This window comes from Cupressus sempervirens, chromosome 3 (genome assembly GCF_028749045.1).
Source record: "Cupressus sempervirens isolate cs-2001-9-10 chromosome 3, ASM2874904v1, whole genome shotgun sequence".
Lineage (NCBI taxonomy): Eukaryota > Viridiplantae > Streptophyta > Pinopsida > Cupressales > Cupressaceae > Cupressus > Cupressus sempervirens.
Window position 1 is genome coordinate 1,079,544,226 of NC_143120.1, and position 21,909 is coordinate 1,079,566,134.

The following is a 21,909-nucleotide window of genomic DNA, read 5'->3' on the forward strand; positions in this document are numbered from 1 at the left end:
ATCAATGGTATGCTAGAACCTACAAAACTGATTGAAAACTCCAAATATGCAAGTTGGTTTTAAGATTTGAGATTGAAACCCCAGAGAAAAATTGTTTATTTCAAAACTTTTCTGATTCTCAAGATCATCCAAAGACGCAAGAGAATAACATACTTCATTTTTCAAAAAACTACAATAAAATTTATTAGGCCCCCCTGAATCTCTCAAATAAGGAAACTAAAATCTACTCTTGCACATAAAAAAGCTCTGATACCATGTTAGAATCTGAAAAGATTAATAACCCAGAAAACTAGTGCAAAGAGTAAATATCTAAACTATGATGCAAATGATACAAAATCAAAATAGCATCATAGAGTTAGTCTCCAAGAGAGTAATGCAAATACTGGAAGCAAAATAGCATTAAGAGGATGCAAAAACAAGAGAGACAAATACAAGCCAGGTAGCATGCTTATATAGGCTAGGAAGAGGGAGGAGGTGGCAACACCAACCAATGAGGAGCAACCATCTATCGGACTAAAGATAGCAAAGTATCTTCCCAAGATAGCTAATGGATGCTAACATGTAGGAAGGTGACACCTCACAACGATTCACCTAATAAGACATGCTTTATTAACCTAAGCGAGATTATTAAAAGTGTAGGAAAAACCTAGCAAAATAGGAAAAATAAAAAACTACACTAATACAAATCTGACCCTAAATGCATGAGTAAGAGGACAAATCAGCAGCAACAGTTGGATAGGTTATCACTGGGTTGATAACCTTCCTTTGAATTTTATCGAGTACAGCTACCCGTATAAAAGATACAATGAATTAATTATAGATACTTTTAACCAGACAGTACGAAAGGATGCTAAGCATCTATCCGTAAACACAGAGCAGATGCGAAAACCTATACTACTACATAGAAAGAAAGCAAAGGACAGTAGGTGACACAAAGTTCATTTGCTGAACACTATACTACATAGCAAAAATGAAAATATGTCTTCCATTCTCTTGAGAGAATTAAAAATCAGATCCTTTAAAGCCATTTGAACTGATAATGTAACAAGGAAACAACAATATTGAAATGTAATTCAGAGAAAACCAAAAATGACACAAAGTCTATAATCAGTGGAAGGAAAATATACCATAATCAATGTTTTGATATACTTAACCCTCAGTCTCCCTTCCTTGACTGCAAAAGATCACAAAGTATCTTGTGCACATTACAACCAAACTGCTACTTCAAGAAAGACAGAAACTCCTTTCACAATATTACATCAACTATCAAAATCCTATCTCTATCTCAGGCACACAGTTCTGAAAAAGAAAAAGAAATGCCCATGCTCTGCCTCTCACAACCTCTCAAGAAAATGGGAATAATTTTGCAAGATCTCCTCCCTGCCTGAAGCACAAAGTCTGCAGCTGCCGAAAGAAAAAGTGGAACGCCCCTATCACTGTATTCACAGCCTCTATTTTTCTATAGCTCAAATTTTCCCAGCCAAAATTCAAAAAACTGGAACCCCTCTTAACTCTGTCGTTGGCTTATTTAACTTTTCGTTGCCGTGACTTTTCCGTTCCAGTAACTAAATCTTGATATCCTTTTCTACTTCCCAAGAAGTCTTTTTTTCTTTTCTCCTTTGGTTTTCCTTGATAAAGTTTATTTTTATCAATAGTAACCTTTTTCAAGATTATTTTGATGACCCTTAAGTTTTGCAATTTCTCCCTATAATCTCCAAAGGTTATTAACCAAAGTTTTAGTATCTGTATATGGTTACATCAGATTTGGCCAAGTATACATAACTAATTGATAGGTGTCAATTAATGATTTTCTTACCTTTTTATCCTCATATTTTATGAAAATTCATGGCCCCTACGGTATACTTATGCTGACAGGTGGCATTTGCTTGTGATGATGTTCTGTCAAGATTTCGTAATTGTCATTGACAGTTTCGATAGCACCCCACTCAATTGGTTGTAATTCATTAACCAAGAATAAGTTTGAAAAATGCTTTGGTCAGATCATGCATAACTTGCTTCTTATAATCATATCTGAAATTGAGCCAAATCCAATGGTTCAATTGGAAGTTATGCCCCCTACATGGAGACCTAATTTGATTGTTTGCATTTAATTGTTAATTGCTGAACCGATAGAGGCATGAATAGAAACCCATAACTCTTGATCCATTCTTAATCTCATAAAAATATTTGGAGAAGTTTTAGATAACTAAGTTTTCCAACAAATATCATAAATGCAGCATGATCTAACTGTCATATTGAGAGATATGGCCCTCGAAATATGACTATTTTTTGCCATCTGCAATTTATGACTGTTATTTCTAATCTGATAGTGGTGCAGTCAAGAACCCATAACTTTTGATCCGTATGAAATATGACAAAAGGCTTTAGTGAATATTTAGAAAATTAGGTTTTCCAAGAAATATATAAAATTCAGCCAAATAAAATGGTTATATTGGGATTTATGACCTCTAAAATATGATTTTTTTTTGTCATCAAAGAATCTATGTTTGCATGTTGTATTCTTGCATGGTGTTTCAGGCTTGCTATCATGGGAGCACCTAAAATTGTCTTTATTAATGCTTGTAGACATAGGCTCTATTGCACATTCTATCAAAGATTTTTCTACCATTTCCATTGATTAGCGCATTGAGAAGAATTGGCTATCGAGTTCTTCACACAGGGAACGATGTGCTGAATAGCATGCTGAGGATCTAAAATTCTACAAAACTTTGTCACCTTTCTTGCAGCCACAATATGCACTTCTGCTTCATCATCCATGAATCATTCACCAGTAGCAAGCCTCTTCATAGGTGGAATAAACCAATCAATAAAATCACCCTTCTTCATCTGAGAACTAATTTGGCATAGTGGTTCAACATTTTTCTTTTTGACACTGATTCCATCCTCTAGTTGGTGGTCAATAATCCAGACCAGTAGAAAGAAAGAGTGGCAAGATGATATATAAATAGGAGTCACAAAATAGTTATCCAGTTCTCTAGTGAAGTTTTATTCAAATGACCATAATTCAAAACTTATGGAGAATATATAGTCAACAACAAAAATTTACTAAACCCAGCTGTGAACCCTGATGTAGAACTATTGTTAACGAAAGTAAAACTGTCATTTAACCATACATTTGAGCTCCTCAAAATAGACCATCGAACCTCTAAATTACTGTACTGAATCATTCAACTTGAAATTTTTTAGGTAGGACTTGAATCTGCAAGATGAACCAATGAACCACCTTGTGCTTCTGAACCATCGAACTACTTTGAACTACTTTGAATTTCAGTTCGAAATGGTTCAAAAACTCTGAACTTGAAGTTTTACTTTGATTGTATTGAACCTGCAGGATGGGTTATTTGGACCATTAAACCATTTTGAACTACTTTGAACTACTTCAAACTTCAGTTCGAAGTGGTTCAAAGTGGTTCAACATTTGAAACTGGAAGTTTAAAAGCTGTAACCACCTTGGGTACTAACACTAAGGTATGTGAAACGTGAGTTTTGAATTACTCTTGTTAGCTTTTCTTTTGATACTTTAATGCATGTAGAATTTAGTTGTAGCCTATGAGTAGAATTCAGGTTGGATTTCCAATAGTTGTGCTTTAAATTTTGCACGTTATAAAGACAGCAAAAAGTCAACCTGTAGTGACAGTACCATTATTTCACAATTCATATAGGTGGTGAGTCGTCAGACAAGTATTCCTATTATCAGGCTTCGCCAAAGTAATAAGGAGCGGTTGTTAGGATTGGCTGAAAGGTTGCGTGCAAGAGTTGTTGGGCAAGACAAAGTAGTTAAAGCAATTGCAGATGTTGTGTTAAGATTAAATGTGGGATTTAGCAAATTACATAAACTTACTAGATCCTTTCTATTCTTTGGACCCACTGGAGTTGGTAAAACAGAGCTTGCAAAGGCTCTTGCAGAACAACTATTTTATGATGAAAATCTACTAGTTCAGATAGATATGTCTGAATACACGGAGTAGCATTCAGTTTCTAGACTCATCAGTGGTCCATTTGGATATGTCTAGTGCAAGAGATATTTTTCAGATTGGTCTTATGCCAAATATTTTTCCTTTACTTATATAATGAATGCAAAGAAGCCAATATTTTAGCTAAATTGTAATGAATAATTGCAAATGTGTTGGTTCTGGAGGGGGTGGGCAACTGACTGAAGCAGTTAGAAGATGACCATATAGTGTTGTTCTATTTGATGAAGTTGAGAAGACACATGTATCTATACTTGACACCTTGATTTGGATTCTTGATGATGGTAGATTGAGAGATGGACATGGTCAAATAGTTAGCTCCTCCAACACAATCATTATCATGATATCCAAACTTGGAGCAGAGTACTTTCTTCCAAGACTCACTGGACTAACATCCATAAAATATGCGCAACATAGAGTAATACAAGAAGTAGGTGCAACTAAGTAATGGTTCACCGGATACAATTGTTATTGAAATACTTTTATTCTTACAAGAAAAACTGTGGTGCTAATTTTTCATTAACTTCATTGTAGGTGAGAAAGCACTTCAGGAGCAAACTATTGAATAGACTTGATGAGATAGTTGTTTTTGACCCTCTTAAAAATGAGGAGCTGCAGAAGGTTGCTATATTGCAGATCAAAGATGTGGCTGTATGGCTTTCTAATAAGAGAGTTCATTTGTTAGTCACTAATGAAGCTTTAAACCTTGTCGTTGAGAAAGCCTATGATCCTGTAAGTCCATTTTTTGAGTTATTTCTCTTGTTTGTATGTTTTATAGCACATGCTTCGATGCCTGTCTAATCTATTGTTTAAAAGGTATGAAGCATTTTGACAATAGACTAAAATTTGAGCCTCATTTTAGAAGGGTCCTTGTCCAAATGTAAAGTTATTTAAATACCTTAATCCAAGCTAGCTTCCATTGACTTTTTAAAAAAGAGGAGGATAAGGAAGATATGTATGTTACTATTTAGTGGGTAAAAGAGAGTTTAACAAAGTAGATACGATAATATCACACTAGAAAGATCCTAATTCAAAAATGTAGACTTGGTTGGACAAGAATTGGAAGATCAGTAATGGAATGTTAGGATGGCTGAACATAGCTGAAACAAAATAATCTGAAAATATCTAAAATCTCCTTTCAATAATGCCAAGAAACCCTTAAGTTTATATCATGGCTTCTTGGTTATGAGGAAAAGTATATTGTTTTTTAAAAGGTAGAAAGCACTGAAGCTTATGGATAAATGGTATTGAATATGGTTTGTTGGCACTTCTTGAAGGATTTAACTCAATAAATGTGATTCTATCATGGTCTAGTTCAGTATATGCATCAACAATTTATTGTTTGTCATTGGCGCAGTGGTCCACTATCCTAACTAGTTGAACAGGTTACCTTTATTAAAATTTAAAAAAAAATAGCTAATCAGGTGCAAATTGCAGGTTTTATTATATATAAAAAAATTTTACTGCCACATTACATTTGTAGAACGAGGAGTCTTTGGATTTAGTTTTCAGTTGAATGAATTTTTGTTTTAGTTTTTGCAGGTTTATGGTGCTAGACCATTAAGGGGCTGGTTGGAAAAGGAAGTTGTGACCCAACTGTCTCAAATGCTAATCAGTGGAGAAATTGATGAATGCATACTGTCTTCATAGATATAATGCATGGGCCATCATTATCCTATAATGTGACGAAGTATGAAAATGTATGGAAGAAAATGAGAATTAAAAAAATAGACGACAATAAGACTATGGAAGAATCTTTGATTGAAGAAACAGACATCGACGAGTCTATGGAAGACTCTTTGTGATGTGCTTAATCATCTCATTAGGTTGTGACATCATATTTAGTAGTGATTTTGTGCGGATGAGCTAAATGTGATCAACTTTACGGTTTGGTACATACTTTTTCGTTGAGAATATTAAATTGATGTTATTGTTGGAACGCACAATAGCAATGCTTAAAATGCATTGGCTTGTGAGTTTGACGGAAAATTATCACAGCACCACCGTGACTCATCTGATGTAATTCCTTAGTTATATATTTTGATATAAAAAAATACTGCCAAAGTTTTCTCGAAAATAGTTTTGGCTTTATGAACGAATCAGTATTGCTAATAGTCATTAGTAAATTTTTTGTTCAGAATTTAGATAATTATCTGTAAACATTTGTTCTTTGTCGAAATCAAAGCATATCCAAAAAATTTAGATGACTCTTGGGCCTATGATGACTAGTATCTAATGCAGAAGCATCCCAGGCCTAAGATGATCAGTATCAAGCTAATATATTATTGATTTTTTTTCTTCCAATTTTGGTTTGTTTTAGTATGTTTCAGTCGGCATCTCTCTTAAAGATTGAAAGGAAAGCTTAAAATGCATATTCCACAACCTCTGCCAGTTAGCATAGGAGTTTTGGAATAGAGCATGAACATATGTCAAAGTATGAAGGATAGGAAATTTTATTTGATGTTGCAACTGCATATGCCATGGAAGATGTACACAAGATTTGAAAGCATGTACAGGCATGTAGATTGCATGACAGAATACTCATGAATTGCAATTATTGCAAAATGTGCACAAACTGCATTTGTTGAATATGTGTTAGAGCTTTCAAGCAAATGCATTTGGCACGTACAAAGCCTAATTACTGTAACCATTTCAAAAAATTCACAGGGCCGTTACTTATAACACCTTGAAGCCAGGGTGATTGGATTAAAATGTACGAAAGGGAAGTTGGAACAGTTGTAGGAATATATAGTGAGAAGAATAGACAACAGGGCTATCAATAAATTCTCAACAAAAAGAGAGAAGGAGAAGCAGCATGGAAGTACAAAGGCAATATAATATGTGGTAGATGCAAGAGGGAGAAACTTGTGATGTGAGTGTTGGTTTTGAGGAAGACATGGCATTACATGAAGAAAATAACATTTTAAAATAGAACATACGTAGGAATGCAAAGACACAGGAGTGTAATTTAATAAGAAAGTAAATAATCAAGAGTTTTGAAATTGGTCCGATTTAAACAAGAAGAGAGGTGCTGAGATGCATGGTTGAAGGGAAGAGGAAGACTACAGGAGACATAGAATTAATAGTACAAAAGATAGCATGTTGTGAGGAAGAGAGGTCTGCATCAGAAGTGTAGACATGCTAGTATTAGGTTAATAATACAGTGTGTAGACACCTAAATTTGATTACACTACTTTGGTAATCTAATTTAGCCATCTCTAAAGGCATCATTAATTAAATTCTTATTTAATTAATCCTTTCTCATCCCCTAGTTGATTAATTTAATTAATCATCTATAGTCCTAATTGATAAATCAAATAATCTATTATTTATCAATTAAATCCTTTTCTCCTATCTAATTCCAAAAATCCCCATTTATTAAATAAATCTATTTGATAAATGAAATCCTCAAATTCAAAAAAAACCCTAACCTATCTCTAATCCTCCATTTAGCCTAATCCACCCCATCCACCCATACTAACCAAGCTTAGCCACTAACTCACCCACCCTCATTAATGCCATCCACTTGCACATCTCTAACATCCTTAATCTAATCCTAAACCCAAGCCTAATCCACCCCCTAATGTTGTCACATTCCTTAAACAAGTTTAAGACTTTCCTAATCCAAACCAAAGTCTCCCCTCAAAAAAACCCAACCACTAAGTCATGAGTGCTCTTACAAAACATAAAGACTCTTACAAGCCCACTCATGACTCTTACACCCATCTTCCACACTCTTCCCTCTTCCACACTCATTCCTCTTACATCCCTCTTACATACTCAACCCCACTCATCATGCCCTTAACCAACCCTTAACCCTACCCTCTCACACTCATCCTCCTTGTGACAAGTGTCACCTTCCCATTGGTGCTAAACAAGCACAATCCATGTGCTCCCCTTTGAGTGCATCTTAGCCCTCCTTAAGCCTTCATCCATCCTTGCATCTAAGCCCTCCATCCCTCTACCCCTTAGCCTATAAATTGAATCCCATCCCAAGCCATTTCATCAACAATCTTTGAGCTAAAGTTACCATGCTATTTTGAGAACCAAAGCCATCAACCATACCCTTATAATGCCAAATTGAGAGCTCACAAAGCTACCAATTTTCCATTACCCATCTCCATTGAAGCAACTTTTGAGCATCTTGAGCATACATCCACAGCAAAAGGACACATCTACAGAATCAAGAAAGCATGGAGTGTTTTCTCTCGTGAGGTTTGCACTTCTTATTTTTTTTCTTAGTCTAAGCATATATGTGAATTTAGTTTTTGGTTTGTGAATGTTTACTTTATTTGTTAATGTTCTTTGCATACTGATTCTGGTTCTACATTTTGGCACGCCCGGTGGGACCCCACTATGGGTCATTTAATCATCTATTTTCATCTATATGTCATTTAATCATCTATTTTCATCTATATGTCATTTTTCTAACCATCTAATGTTTGCTGTTGTTTGAGTGTGTTGTGAGGGTGTTTTGCTTGTTTTTGCAGGTTAAAAAACGCACTTAGGAAGAAGAAATACCATCTAAAAAAATTTAAAAAAAATTCGCATTTTTCAGCTTTTTTTGGCACGGTTTTGGTGTTTGCAACCTGTTCTATCTGCGAAAATTGACTTCTGCGAAAATTCGCGTCTGTGCAAATCAACATCTGCGAAAATCTGCGTCTGCGAAAATCGACGTCTGCGAAAATCTGTGTCTACGAAAATTGACATCTCTGCTTGTCACCTGGGTTCTGTGCTACAAATCTATTTTGTCCTCTTCATATTTTGGCGCCTCTGTAGTTCAGCATCTTCGTATTTTGGCAGACTGTGTTCTCTGCTTGCTTATGTTCCATTTCTGCTTTACTATTTCTGCACTTTGTAGCTAAAAAAAAAAAATAATAACAAAAAAAGTTAAATTTTTTTTGGTTCCGTAGGATTTAGACCGTTTTAAGCATTTTTACGCGTAGAAAAAACAACAAAAAAAGTTAAAATTTTTTTTCCCATAGTTAAGCTCTCATTTTTGAAGATTTTGGCTAACTAACTAAATTGCTTTTTTTTTGTCTCATTGCAGGTTGAAGCACATATGGAACCACTAACCATGCTTCTTGCAGGTTTTCATGTTGCTAAAAAAATGAACTTGAATGTTTAACCATTTGTCTTTGAATGCATGTTGCTAAAAAAAAAAATGAACTTGAATGGTTAAACACATTTCTCATTGAATGAATGTTGCTCAAAAACACACTTTTGAATGTCATGGATTAAAATCAACTTTCTTTGGAATGCATGCTTAAAACAAAAAAATTCAATCTTGAATGCCAAGGATCAATTAACCATTACAAATCTCTTTTTCACATGCAATCTAGGTAAAGTTGGATTTTTGGACATTTAAGAAACTTTGTTAAGTTAAAATACAAATTTTCAAAAATCAATTTGAGTAGTTCCTTGGACTCACCTCTTTTCTAATCACCCATCAAATATTAACCATTGGTTGCAATCTCAGCGCCATTTATGGGGATGGGTCTACTTGAAAAAGGTGTTAAATGTTCCACAATCTAACTCACTCACTTGGTCTTTGAACATTTGCTTTAACTTTATCAAAATTCTTAAATGGTCAAAACTCTAGATTAAATCGATCACACTTCAATTTTGGGCACTAAAATTGAACAACAATTGACGTGGAGAGCCTCCGGGCGCGCGCTTGAAATCGAATCTCACACACTTTTGTTTTGGGCTTAAAACAAACTCACACTCAATCTTGAATGCCTTAAAGAAAATTAATCGATACTTGACGTGGAGGGCCTCCGGGCGCGCGAGTTTGCTTTTGTTGACGCTAACTCTTCTTATTGTGTGCATTCTTCGATCAATTTACTTTTGTTGGCGCTTCAAGTTGGAATTGAACATTGTCTCTTAAACATGAGTGCTTGCAAAGTCTAGATTAGCACACATAAGAGTCAGTTGGTAAAAGAACAAGCGTGTTTTTTAGCCCAAGGTCATCCGAGTCTTCTCTCCCCTTATCGTCTTTCGAGGCCATCTTGGGTGCATAAGATTAGGATCCAAAACTTTGTTTCTTTTTTAGGAGGCCTGCTTGGGGATTTCATCACCCCTTGGACGACCTCAACTCCAGCGTTCCGGCGGAGTATAAGAATCGGGAGGTGAATCGAAAGACACCTCTCTTGGGATCAAGATTTTGTCATTCGGGCTAAGCCTCAAGGAACTTTATACCCTTGAGAAGTGAAAGAGGAGAAGTGGGCTACCGCTCCTCTCGGCTGTGTGACATCCTTTTGGTCTCATCTACGGATTTGGGCCTCACGTACCTTGCGTATATCGAGGACTCCCTAGCTAAACCAATTGTCTACCTTGCAAAAAACCATCTAGGATGTTAATGTGTTTGGAGTGACTGATCGAAACATTTGTAGAACATACACACTCCTTGGCGCAAGTACCACATTCTGAGAACCACAAACTTCTATCTGGGTGTTCCTATCTATTACTTGTTTTTATTTTACTTATTGAAGGAATGTTTGCCAAACTTGGTCAATCCTAGCTTAGGGAACACTTAGCGTAGTCACTACCTATTTTGGAAGTTGAACAAGTTGAAGCAAAACAACTGAGATTTTTCCCAAAGCCAAGCAGATTCAGGAATTTATGTCAGAACAACCCAAACCCAAACAGAAGTTTCACAAGGTCAAACTCAAGCCATCTCTAGCATACCAAGAACTTTCAGCCAAGAGAAAAGCAATAACACCAAGCCCACGAATTTCCAAACTCCACAAAGCAGAGGAAAAAGCTACCGACGAAACACTTCAAGAGGCCTGGTTAGAGTGCACCATAAAATTTAGCCAACATCTAGGAGTTAATCCTGCTTATGCCTTACCAACTAGGCATGATTTCTATGATTAGACACCCTTGTTTCTCCACATCTTCTTGGATAAGCTTCACTCTAGAGTCATCTTTGTAGAAGAGCCAGCCATCTTAGCTTATCCCCTTAAGCATTATTAGCTCATCCATCTCATTTAGAATCATACCATCTAGCTAGTAATCAAAAATCTGCACATCTACGCTTTCAAAATTGTTGTCACCTTGCTAAAAGTTTGCCATTCCTAAAATTTTCCAAATCCACCAATCTCACCAAGGTTATCCCTTTGACAGAGCTTTGTCTAGGGTAATCTAGCTTTGTCACTTGTTATCCCTCATCACCTTGAGCTAAAGGTTGGGATTCGCAAGTGGTCAATCTCGTGTTCTTCCTAAAGGATCATCAGTCTATCTTTAAGTTGACACAATCACCACCAAGCTTGCACATAGGAAAGCAGACCTTTTGTGCTTTGATAACATATCTTTGAAGTTAGAATCCCCAACCCAATCCTCCTTAGGTTTTGTCATATAGCTTTGCCTCAACCTAGGAAATCATTTGCATAGAAAAGCCTTCCCCCTTTTGCATCCATCAGCATTATTGCATCTCATCCCTAGGAGCATTTTTCATGCCACCCGTCACTCACTTAGCCAAGAAGAAAGAAACAATGGAGCCCTATCATTTAGATCGAACAGCCTCACCCCCCTTGAGCACTCAGCCATCCTTCAGCCCAGAGCCAGCTATGCCATCACCTACTGACATTGAAGTTTTCATGAACCAACCAAGAAATGCAGTATTGGTAAATGCCATTATAGACAAAAACAAAGAGACAATCATGGCTAATTTTCGAAGGGACAATGTAGGAACCTTTGACTTTGGAAGACCCCCTCCATTATCAGATCCATCTCACCCATTGTTTGGGCAGCTACCACCACCCATAGGCTCTTATGATCCAAATTATCCTCAATATATTCCAAAAGAAGAGCCTCCAGCCAATCCATATGACCCAACAGACCCAAACATACCATCATCCACCCAAGTTGAAATCTCCATGCCACAAGCCAACCCAGCCACCACCACTCCATCCTTGGTTCATACCTCTCCACTCCAAACCCCCTTTACCCAAAACATCTCACCGTTCACCCCCTTCACTATTGCTACTGCTCCCACACCTAGCCTTCCAAATCCACCCATCTCCCAAATCAGTGCTAGCATCTTTGGCCAACCTCAACAATATACAACAGGGATGCCACCCATGGGGCCAAGTAATCAACCTTTTATCACCCCCAGCTTGTTCACCACAGCCCAAAGCACAATCCCATCATTTCCATTAGGTCTTAGGAGCTCAATACCACCAGCCACAAATCCACAAGCTACTACCTTCACTCCACAAAGCTATCAAATCTCACAAGCTACTGCCAATCTTCTACCAAGCTCCCATGTGACCCTAGCTCCCACCACCACTCTACCAAGCTTCCAAATCCAGCCACAAAGCTATCAAACCCCATCAGTTCCATTCCCAAGCTTTCAATTCCCACCACCTCCACCACCAACTAATCCATTACCTCCACTTACCAACTACTTTTCAATGCCACTTCTAGGAGGTAATCCACCACCCCAGCCAACCACCAATTATTTGCAGATGCCATCCCAAATGGAAGCACAACCCACATATATTGGTCAAACCCCACAAGCCCTCCGATCCTTTCCCCAAGCCTCACAACCATCTTATACCTTACCTCCACAAAGCAATCCATTTAACCCACAACCAGCTTATGTTCCTCAATCCCAACCTCAAATCCCATATCAACAGCAAGCCTCGCAGCACATGCAGCAATATGCGCCACCTCCCCCTCAACAACCCGTCATCCACCATGCAGCTGCCCAAACAATGTACAATCCCTATCAGCAAATCCCTCATAACCATCCATATTCAATGGCCCCATCCAGCACATACCTACCTCAAGACACTCCTACATTGGGGGCACCCCAACCATCACCTATCAATTCAGAGTGGGAGCAAATGAAGACAGCCTTGAAAGCCATCCAAGAAGGGAATGATCCAAAGACATTCAGGTTTGAGAATGTGTGTCCTTACCCATTTGACAGAGCCATTACCACAACACCATTTCCCAAACACTTTGAGGTACCTAAATTTGACAAATTCAAAGGAAAAGGAGACCCTGTCACACATATCAAAGAATTTTACATGCATTGCTAGGACGTGGCATACAATGATGTCTTCCTCTTGCGCCTTTTTCCCAAAAGCTTGGCTGGACCAGCTCTTGAATGGTTTTATAGAATCCCCTATGGCACAATTAAGAACTTTGCTGAATTATCTAAGGCATTTGTAGCCCAATATGCCCATCTTGTTGAAACAGAGCTATCAATAGTTGATCTTGTCCACACCAAGCAAAAAGGTGGAGAAAGCCTTGCCGAATACCTGCAAAGATGGCAAACCCTTACCACCCGCATATCTTGCACCTTGCCAGAATGCCATGTGGTTAAAATGTTTATTGATAATGCACATCCCAGCTTGGCTCACCACATGACCATGAACTGTTTGCAGACCTATAAGGATATCAAAGAGAAAGGAATGATCCTTGAGCAAGGACTCATCAAAGATGGTGTGGTAAAGATTTACAAAGAGGCCAACCAAAATTAATCACATTCCAATGACAAGTCTAGGTATTGGAACAAAAACAAGCATGTTGTAACAGATGGGGTTACTGACACCAGACATGTGAATATCATTGGTCCTTCTCGAAACCAGTCTAACCCACCATATCAAACAAACAACCAACAAGCTACCAATTACCAACAACGAAATAACCAAAGCTATCAAAACCACAATACAAGACCCAACTTTCAAGGGTCTAACAATCAAGCTAATGCCATCAATGTAGCTGCAGGGAAAAAGCCCAGATTCCAACCTGCACCTAGAAACTATACACCCCTTGGTGAGCCATTGGATGTTATTTTTGAGAAATTGGCTAAGGAAAACCTTATCAAATTTCCTCCTACCCAGCAAATTGATCCAAGCCAATCCAAGGCTGCATGGTACAAGGACAATGAGTATTGCAAGTTCCATAGGGTAAATGGTCACACCACCCTCAGATGCATGAAACTGAAACACTATGTACAAGACCTCATTAATCAGAAGGAAATCACTATTGGTGCCCAAAACTCTCCCAATGTAGGCTTACAAATTTATCAAAATGCTTTTCCTCCACACAACAACCAAAATCTTGGAAAAGCACCTATCCAAAACAACACCAACAACTGCCAGCCAAACCAACAGCATGGGAAGAAAAATGACCACACTTCATCCTATATAGACTATGGTAGCCTTATAGGTTGTATATCTGAGAAAGAGCCTTCAGTCAATGTTATCAATATCCAAGGACCAGACAATGAGTGTGCGGTCACCACTCAAAGAGCGCGATTTAACATCGCAGGCCCACCAGTTTCATCAACACCATCAGCTCCATCAAAAAGCCAGTACAATATCTTGAAACACCTTGGGAACATGCCAGCCCAAATATCCATTTTAGACCTTCTCCGCACTAGTCCTGTGTACAAAGACATCCTTGAGAGTGCTCTCATAGAATCCCGTGTCCCTTCTGATATCAATGCTACTGATTTTTGTAATCTTGTTGGACACCTTTCATCCTCATGTGCCCTATCTTTCAAACCCACCGACATACCCGCGGTTGGGCCAGATCACACTCTTCCACTTCACATAGCCATCATGGTATCCAATTTTGCCATGAAAAGAGTAATGATAGATAATGGATCAGCCTTGAACATTTGCACCCTAAAATTCATAAAACAAGCTGGGTATACTGAGGCAGATATGATCAGTGAGGTTATCACCATCAAAGCTTATGACAACTTGGAAAGGACCACAGAAGGGACTATTTTGCTACCAATCAAGGTTGGGCCAGTCATTCAAGAGATAGTTTGCCATGTTGTTGATCTAAACCTACCATTTAACATCCTCCTCGGTCGCCCATGGATTCATGCTATGAAGGCCGTTGCATCCACCTACCATCAGTGCATCAAATTTCCGCATCAAGGCACTGAGGTAACCATCCATGCCGATCCAGAACCCTTTGCTTACTGCAATGCAGTTGAAGCTTCATATACAAACCATTGCCCTAGAATAGACATCGACACAGCCATCGCCAGCTCATCCCACACTTGTAATGACGCAGAAACCATCCTTGCCTCTACCCTATCTACTGTAAAGATCAACAACAAAGGATGTGGAGAATATAGTCTATCAGATGCATTTGCTGTCGGAGCAATCCCACTTGATCCACATACCCATGGACGGCCAACATATCACAAAGCTAAGGAGATTCCACCTCCTCGATACAAACAGTTTGGCCCAACCACCTTTGTGTCCTCAAAAACCCCTCTTCATGAGGAGCTCACTCCAGATATCAACAATTGGCTACATAAGGATGCACCTCCAAGAAATCAAGCATGCCTTGATCACTTCAGCCAAAAGTATCCCCAACAACATAAGCTCGTCACTGAAAAATGGAACTATCAAGGAGGTGGACTAGGACCAGAAGAAAGGGGCATGCAATGTCCCATCGAAGAACATGATTGGGAAATAAAGTCAGGTCTTGGCTTTGGCATACCCACAACTGGGGGCACCAACAAGAATGGTCACGCTTTTTCGAACATCCACCGCGACCTTGTTGAAATCGAAGACATTCCTGAGGAAGTTGAAAAGAGAGCCTACGACGATATCCCAGACCAAATCTTCCTAGGAGACTCTATTCTTCGAGAACTATCCATCCATCTCATTGACCTACCACTTGCTCATCCACAACTCATAGATTGGGACCAACCAAGTGTCATACATATTGATGAGTTTGCATCAGAGGAAGTGCTTCTAAGATTCATGGGAGCTGAAACTCCTCATAAGAAAACAAAGCCAGATTCTGCCTACATCTACAAGCTAGATCCCAAGGGGTATTTTGGAGAAAATCCCCAACCTAGTTTTGATACACCCAAAACTGGAACTAAGGTAAATCTGGGACTAGCTAAGGCATCGAAGAGAACCCCTCAGCAAGAAAATCTAGAGCCACAAGCAGAACATGAGGATTTAGTATTGCCTCCTCAAGATAATTGACCAGAGGTGTCGTCTATTCTAATAGAGCATACTAGAGAAGTCAACATTGGTTCTTCAAAGATCCCTAGAATTGTTCACATTGCTGCATCCCTATCACAAGACCAAGCTGACCTCCTCTTTGAGGTTTTATGAGAGAACATTGGCCGATTTGCATGGTCATATCAGGACATGCCAGGACTCGATCCAAAGCTTGTAGTTCATCATCTTGCAGTCGATCCAAAGATCAAGCCCGTCAGACAAAAGCTTAGGAAAATGCACCCCAAGGTGGCATTACTAGTCAAAGCTGAACTAGAAAGAATGTTAGCTGCTAAGGTTATCCGACCTATCGACTACTCAGAATGGATCTCCAACATGGTCCCTGTCACTAAGCCTTCCGGTGACATCAGAATTTGTACTGATTTTAGAGATCTTAACAAAGCTTGTCTAAAGGATGATTTTCCCTTGCCCAACATAGATATGATTGTAGATCTTACAGCTAGACATGAAATCTTGTCCCTTATGGATGGATTTTCTGGGTATAGTCAGATCAAGATTGCAGAAGAGGACCAGCATAAGACAACATTCACTACCCCTTGGGGAACCTTTTTCTACACCATGATGCCTTTTGGCCTAAAGAATGCTGGGGCTACCTATCAAAGAGCTATGACAACCATTTTTCATGATCTTATCCATAGCATTTTGGAGGATTATGTGGACGATATCCTAGTCAAATCTCACACCTTCATGGATCATCTTGCTGACCTGGAGAAAGTCTTTGATAGGTTGGCCCAATATCATCTCATGCTAAATCCCAAGCAGTGTGTCTTTGGGGTCACATCTGGCAAGCTTCTAGGCTTCATACTTTCTAAACGAGGTATAGAGATCGACCCCAAAAAGGTCAAGGCTATCTTAAACATGCCTCCTCCCCAGACACTGCGACAACTTCGCTCTCTTCAGGGAAAACTTCAATCTGTCTGGCGCTTCATCTCCCAACTTGCAAATAAGTGTACACCATTTTCACACTTGCTAAAGAAGAATGAGAACTTCAAGTGGGATCTTTTATGTCAGCGCAGCTTCGATCAGCTCAAGCAGTATCTCACCAATCCCCCTATCTTGGTTCCACCAGTTCCTGGTCATCCCTTGATCTTGTATATATCAGCAACACCTACTGCTCTAGGGGCACTTCTAGCACAACATGATGATTATAGCAGAGAGAGAGCCATCTACTATATCAGTAGAACCCTAGTTGGTTATGAAATCAATTACACTCCTATGGAAAAAGCTTGTTTGGCAGTTGTTTTCTCAACTCAAAAGCTTCACCACTACATGCTAAGTCATACCATCCAACTAGTCTCCAAGATTGACCCTCTCAAGTATATGCTCTCCAGAACAGCACTTACAGGCCGTTTGGCCAAATGGGTTATGCTACTAAGTGAGTTTGACATCCAGTATGTGGACAGAAAGGCAATCAAAGGGCAAGCTATAGCAGATCACCTAGCTGATGCACCTCTAGTAGATGCATATCCTTTGCTCACAGAATTTCCAGATGAGCATATTTGCCTAATTGAAGAACAACCCCCATGGAAGCTTTATTTTGATGGCTCATACACCTCTCATGGATCAGGGGCAGGAATATTATTAGTTACACCGCAAGGAGATTACATTCCAAAAGCCTTCAAGCTACAATTCCCTAGCACCAACAATATAGCAGAATATGAAGCTCTTGTAGCAGGATTAAAGATAGCTGTAGAATGGAATATCATCGAGTTAGAAGTCTTTGGTGATTCCCAACTCATCATCAAACAAGTCTTAAATGAATATCAAACCAAAGATGAAAAGCTATTACCCTACAAAGAGCTAGTTGATCAGCTGACCCAGCATTTTACAAAGCTTCAGTTTACACAAGTGCCTCGAATGCAGAACAAGGCAGCAGATGCCATGGCCACTATCGGCTCGCTCTTGGAAATTCCCCAAGAAGCTATACAGTATGAGTTTTTAGTTGAGCAGCTCCTCACACCTGCCTATGCGAATGAGGATTCAAACCGTGTTTGTATCTTGGTTGGTCCCCAATCCCCTTGGTACCATGAAATTCACGCTTACCTTAACGATGGTATCATATCCCCTCACCTCACACGTACCCAACACCAAAACCTCATCCGAAAATCATCCCGCTATGTTATCATAGCCAATACCCTATATCGTCGGGGTTATCACGATACTCTCTCTCGATGTTTAGATGAAAATGAGGCCGCGATGGCATTAAAAGAACTACATTCCAGACTTTGGGGTGCCCACATGAGTGGTATTATCCTAGCATGACAAATCCTTAGAGCAGGCTACTATTGGCCTACCATTGAAGAAGACTCTTGTGACTTTGTCAGAAAGTGTCTCCCATGTCAGCAGCATGCAAATCTTGTGCACGCTCCAGCACAGGATCTACAGCCTATTGCACCACCTTGGCCTTTCGCTTGTTGGGGCCTTGATCTAGTTGGAACTATCACCCCTCTCTCATCTGATGGACATAAATGGATAATAACAGCTACAGACTATTTCACTAAGTGGGTGGAAGCAGTCCCCCTAGTCTCAGCTACAGGAGTTCAAGTCTCCAAGTTGATCTTGTACCACATTGTTTGCCGCTTCGGCATCCCATCCACCATCTTCACTGACTATGGAGGTAATTTTGAAAATCTCAACATGGAAGAATTATGCACTTCCCTCCACATCCATCACCGCTTTTCTAGCCCATATTTCCCACAAGGTAACGACCAGGCAGAGGCAACTAATAAAACCCTCCTCAAAATCCTAAAGAAAGTTGTCAATGATTCCGGCCGTGATTGGCACCTTCAAATAAATTTGGCTCTATGGGCCTATCGAACTTCCTTCCGTACATCCACAAGCACAACTCCATACTCCCTAGTCTATGGTGCCAAAGTGGTATTACCTATAGAAGTTGAACTTCCCTCACTACGCATATCTTTGCGAGGGCAAATCTCAGATGAAGAATACAGAGTAGCTCGACTCACCCAGCTAGATCTCTTAGACGAGAAGAAACAACAAGCCTATGACCATGTCACAGTCTATCAAACTCATCTCAAAAGGAATTTCAACAAGAAGGTGCTCCCATGACACTTTCAGCCAGGTGACATGGTCCTCAAAGAAAATATGAAAGTCCAAGCAGATCGAGAAAAGAAAGACAAGTTTGAACCTACATGGCTTGGTCCCTATGTAGTTACTGCCTCCTTTGGCTCCGGAGCCTATCAATTATCTACACCAGAAGGAGAACTCTTGAATGATCCCACTAACATCATTCACCTCAAGAAGTTTTATGCTTGAAGATCCTTGGTATACCCAGCTTTTGAAAAAATACAAAAAAAAATAGTAAAGAGAAATAAGCGTCCAATGGTGAAAACTTGGCAATTCAAGCGCCTTGGATAGGTACCTTGGTAAAAACTTGGTAATTCAGGCACCTTGTGTGCTAAAGACTAATCCATTATCTATCACTATCCTATCCCTCATCCATCCACCCACCATCCCATAAAACACCTACTTGTTCCCTTGGTGTTCCAATCAAATATCCAAAATCTGATGGAGCTTGTCAATACCTCCTGTACAGCTTGTAAATCTTGTACCAAAGCTTGTATTATACCTTGTAAATCTTGTACCATACCTTGTATATATCCAAATCTTGTCCAAAGCTTGTACCATATTCCAGCTTGTAAATAATCGTGTACCCTAGCCCGCATCCTATCACATGCACACACAGAATCCCATTTTCCTTAAGCTTTTCACAAACCATCTACTTGTCCACCTATCAACTATTATATACATCCCATCCTTCACAAAAATTTCCATCTTACAAAAAACCAAAACATGAACAAACTTGTACATTTGTAACATATCTTGGTCTGTCAGCTTATACATCCTCTTTAGCTTAGTATCATTGTATCTATCCGGCTTTCATGTTAGTTCATCCTTGGTCAACATCTTGCACACATTGCACACCTTGGTTAGATATTCCAATGCATCCTTTAGCTAGATCTCCTATCACCAAAGTGTTATTCTTCTTAGTTCAGCTTGCCAGACACATCACTCATCCAGATCCATCAGCTTAGGTGCTCTCTAATAGATTTTTGCAGGATATAGCTTTCCTCATGTCTGATCTTGGTCCGTTAGTACCTCGTCTTACCCATCTCGTTGGCAAATAGTTCTCTTTTGGATTTTCACTTTCTTTTGATTTGGGATCTTCCCTTTATGGTCTTGAAATATCTTTTCCAAGCAATCTCCTTGTTCCCTCCTCAAGGTTGCCATGATCTTCCATATCATGGTATGCTGCGAATAGGGCAATTAGAGCGTAAGGTCTTGATCAGGTCTTTTGCTTGTTTTCTTTTTCTGCTTGTGGGTTACCTAGTGTCATTTCCACGCTGCCTCCTCTGGGATTCATGTGTGATACTAGGGCAATCCTTGTGTGTTTGTTTTGAGTCAGTTCGTCAGTCCTCTGGATGGTTGGTGAAAAGGCCTTGATGTTCTTGGTAACCTTGGCAATTAACCAACAGTCCTATAGCAAATCTAGTGCTCAACTACATGGTGGTAGTTCTCTTTGAAGTATCCCCCCGCTCAAAAAGCTTCAATGGATTCCTTTTATAGCGCTCCGCTCCTCCATCTCCCCCCCCCCCCAATCTTGGAAAGTCTTAAGCTTTCTTTACTATTGTGCCTCTGATTTCCCTTTATCATTCTCCCGTAGTGAGAGTTTGAGCTAATTCAGCCCCTTCTCTTCGCCAACCAGCGTCTCAGCTCATCTCAATTTCTTGTACTTTTCAAGAAGTCGTCAAGCCTCATTTCTCTCCCCGCCTCCTTCTTGAGGGGGCATCATCTAAGTCTAGTCTCTCCTCTTCTTATCCGAGACTGGGGCAACATTGTTGCTAAAACATCTTCCTCATGTTGTCTTCATTCAAACTTCTTTGAAATAGTGTTGTCTCGACACTATGTCAAAGAGGGGCAAAATGTAGACACCTAAATTTGATTACACTACTTTGGTAATCTAATTTAGCCATCTCTAAAGGCATCATTAATTAAATTCTTATTTAATTAATCCTTTTTCATCCCCTAGTTGATTAATTTAATTAATCATCTATAGTCCTAATTGATAAATCAAATAATCTATTATTTATCAATTAAATCCTTTTCTCCTATCTAATTCCAAAAATCCCCATTTATTAAATAAATCTATTTGATAAATGAAATCCTCAAATTCAAAAAAAACCCTAACCTATCTCTAATCCTCCATTTAGCCTAATCCACCCCATCCACCCATACTAACCAAGCTTAGCCACTAACTCACCCACCCTCATTAATGCCATCCACTTGCACATCTCTAACATCCCTAATCTAATCCTAAACCCAAGCCTAATCCACCCCCTAATGTTGTCACATTCCTTAAAGAAGTTTAAGACTTTCCTAATCCAAACCAAAGTCTCCCCTCAAAAAAACCCAACCACTAAGTCATGAGTGCTCTTACAAAACATAAAGACTCTTACAAGCCCACTCATGACTCTTACACCCATCTTCCACACTCTTCCCTCTTCCACACTCATTCCTCTTACATCCCTCTTACATACTCAACCCCACTCATCATGCCCTTAACCAACCCTTAACCCTACCCTCTCACACTCATCCTCCTTGTGACAAGTGTCACCTTCCCATTGGTGCTAAACAAGCACAATCCATGTGCTCCCCTTTGAGTGCATCTTAGCCCTCCTTAAGCCTTCATCCATCCTTGCATCTAAGCCCTCCATCCCTCTACCCCTTAGCCTATAAATTGAATCCCATCCCAAGCCATTTCATCAACAATCTTTGAGCTAAAGTTACCATGCTATTTTGAGAACCAAAGCCATCAACCATACCCTTATAATGCCAAATTGAGAGCTCACAAAGCTACCAATTTTCTATTACCCATCTCCATT

At 39.3% G+C, this 21,909-nt stretch overlaps 1 long non-coding RNA gene across 1 annotated transcript; it reads left to right on the forward strand.

The window, feature by feature from the left end:
• The first annotated feature begins 3,983 nt into the window (after positions 1-3,983).
• LOC149570507 (uncharacterized) lies at positions 3,984-5,114 on the forward strand. The gene is made up of 2 exons (XR_016361808.1): positions 3,984-4,422; positions 4,527-5,114. It is a non-coding gene; the product is annotated as an uncharacterized LOC149570507 (long non-coding RNA).
• Positions 5,115-21,909: the final 16,795 nt, after the last annotated feature.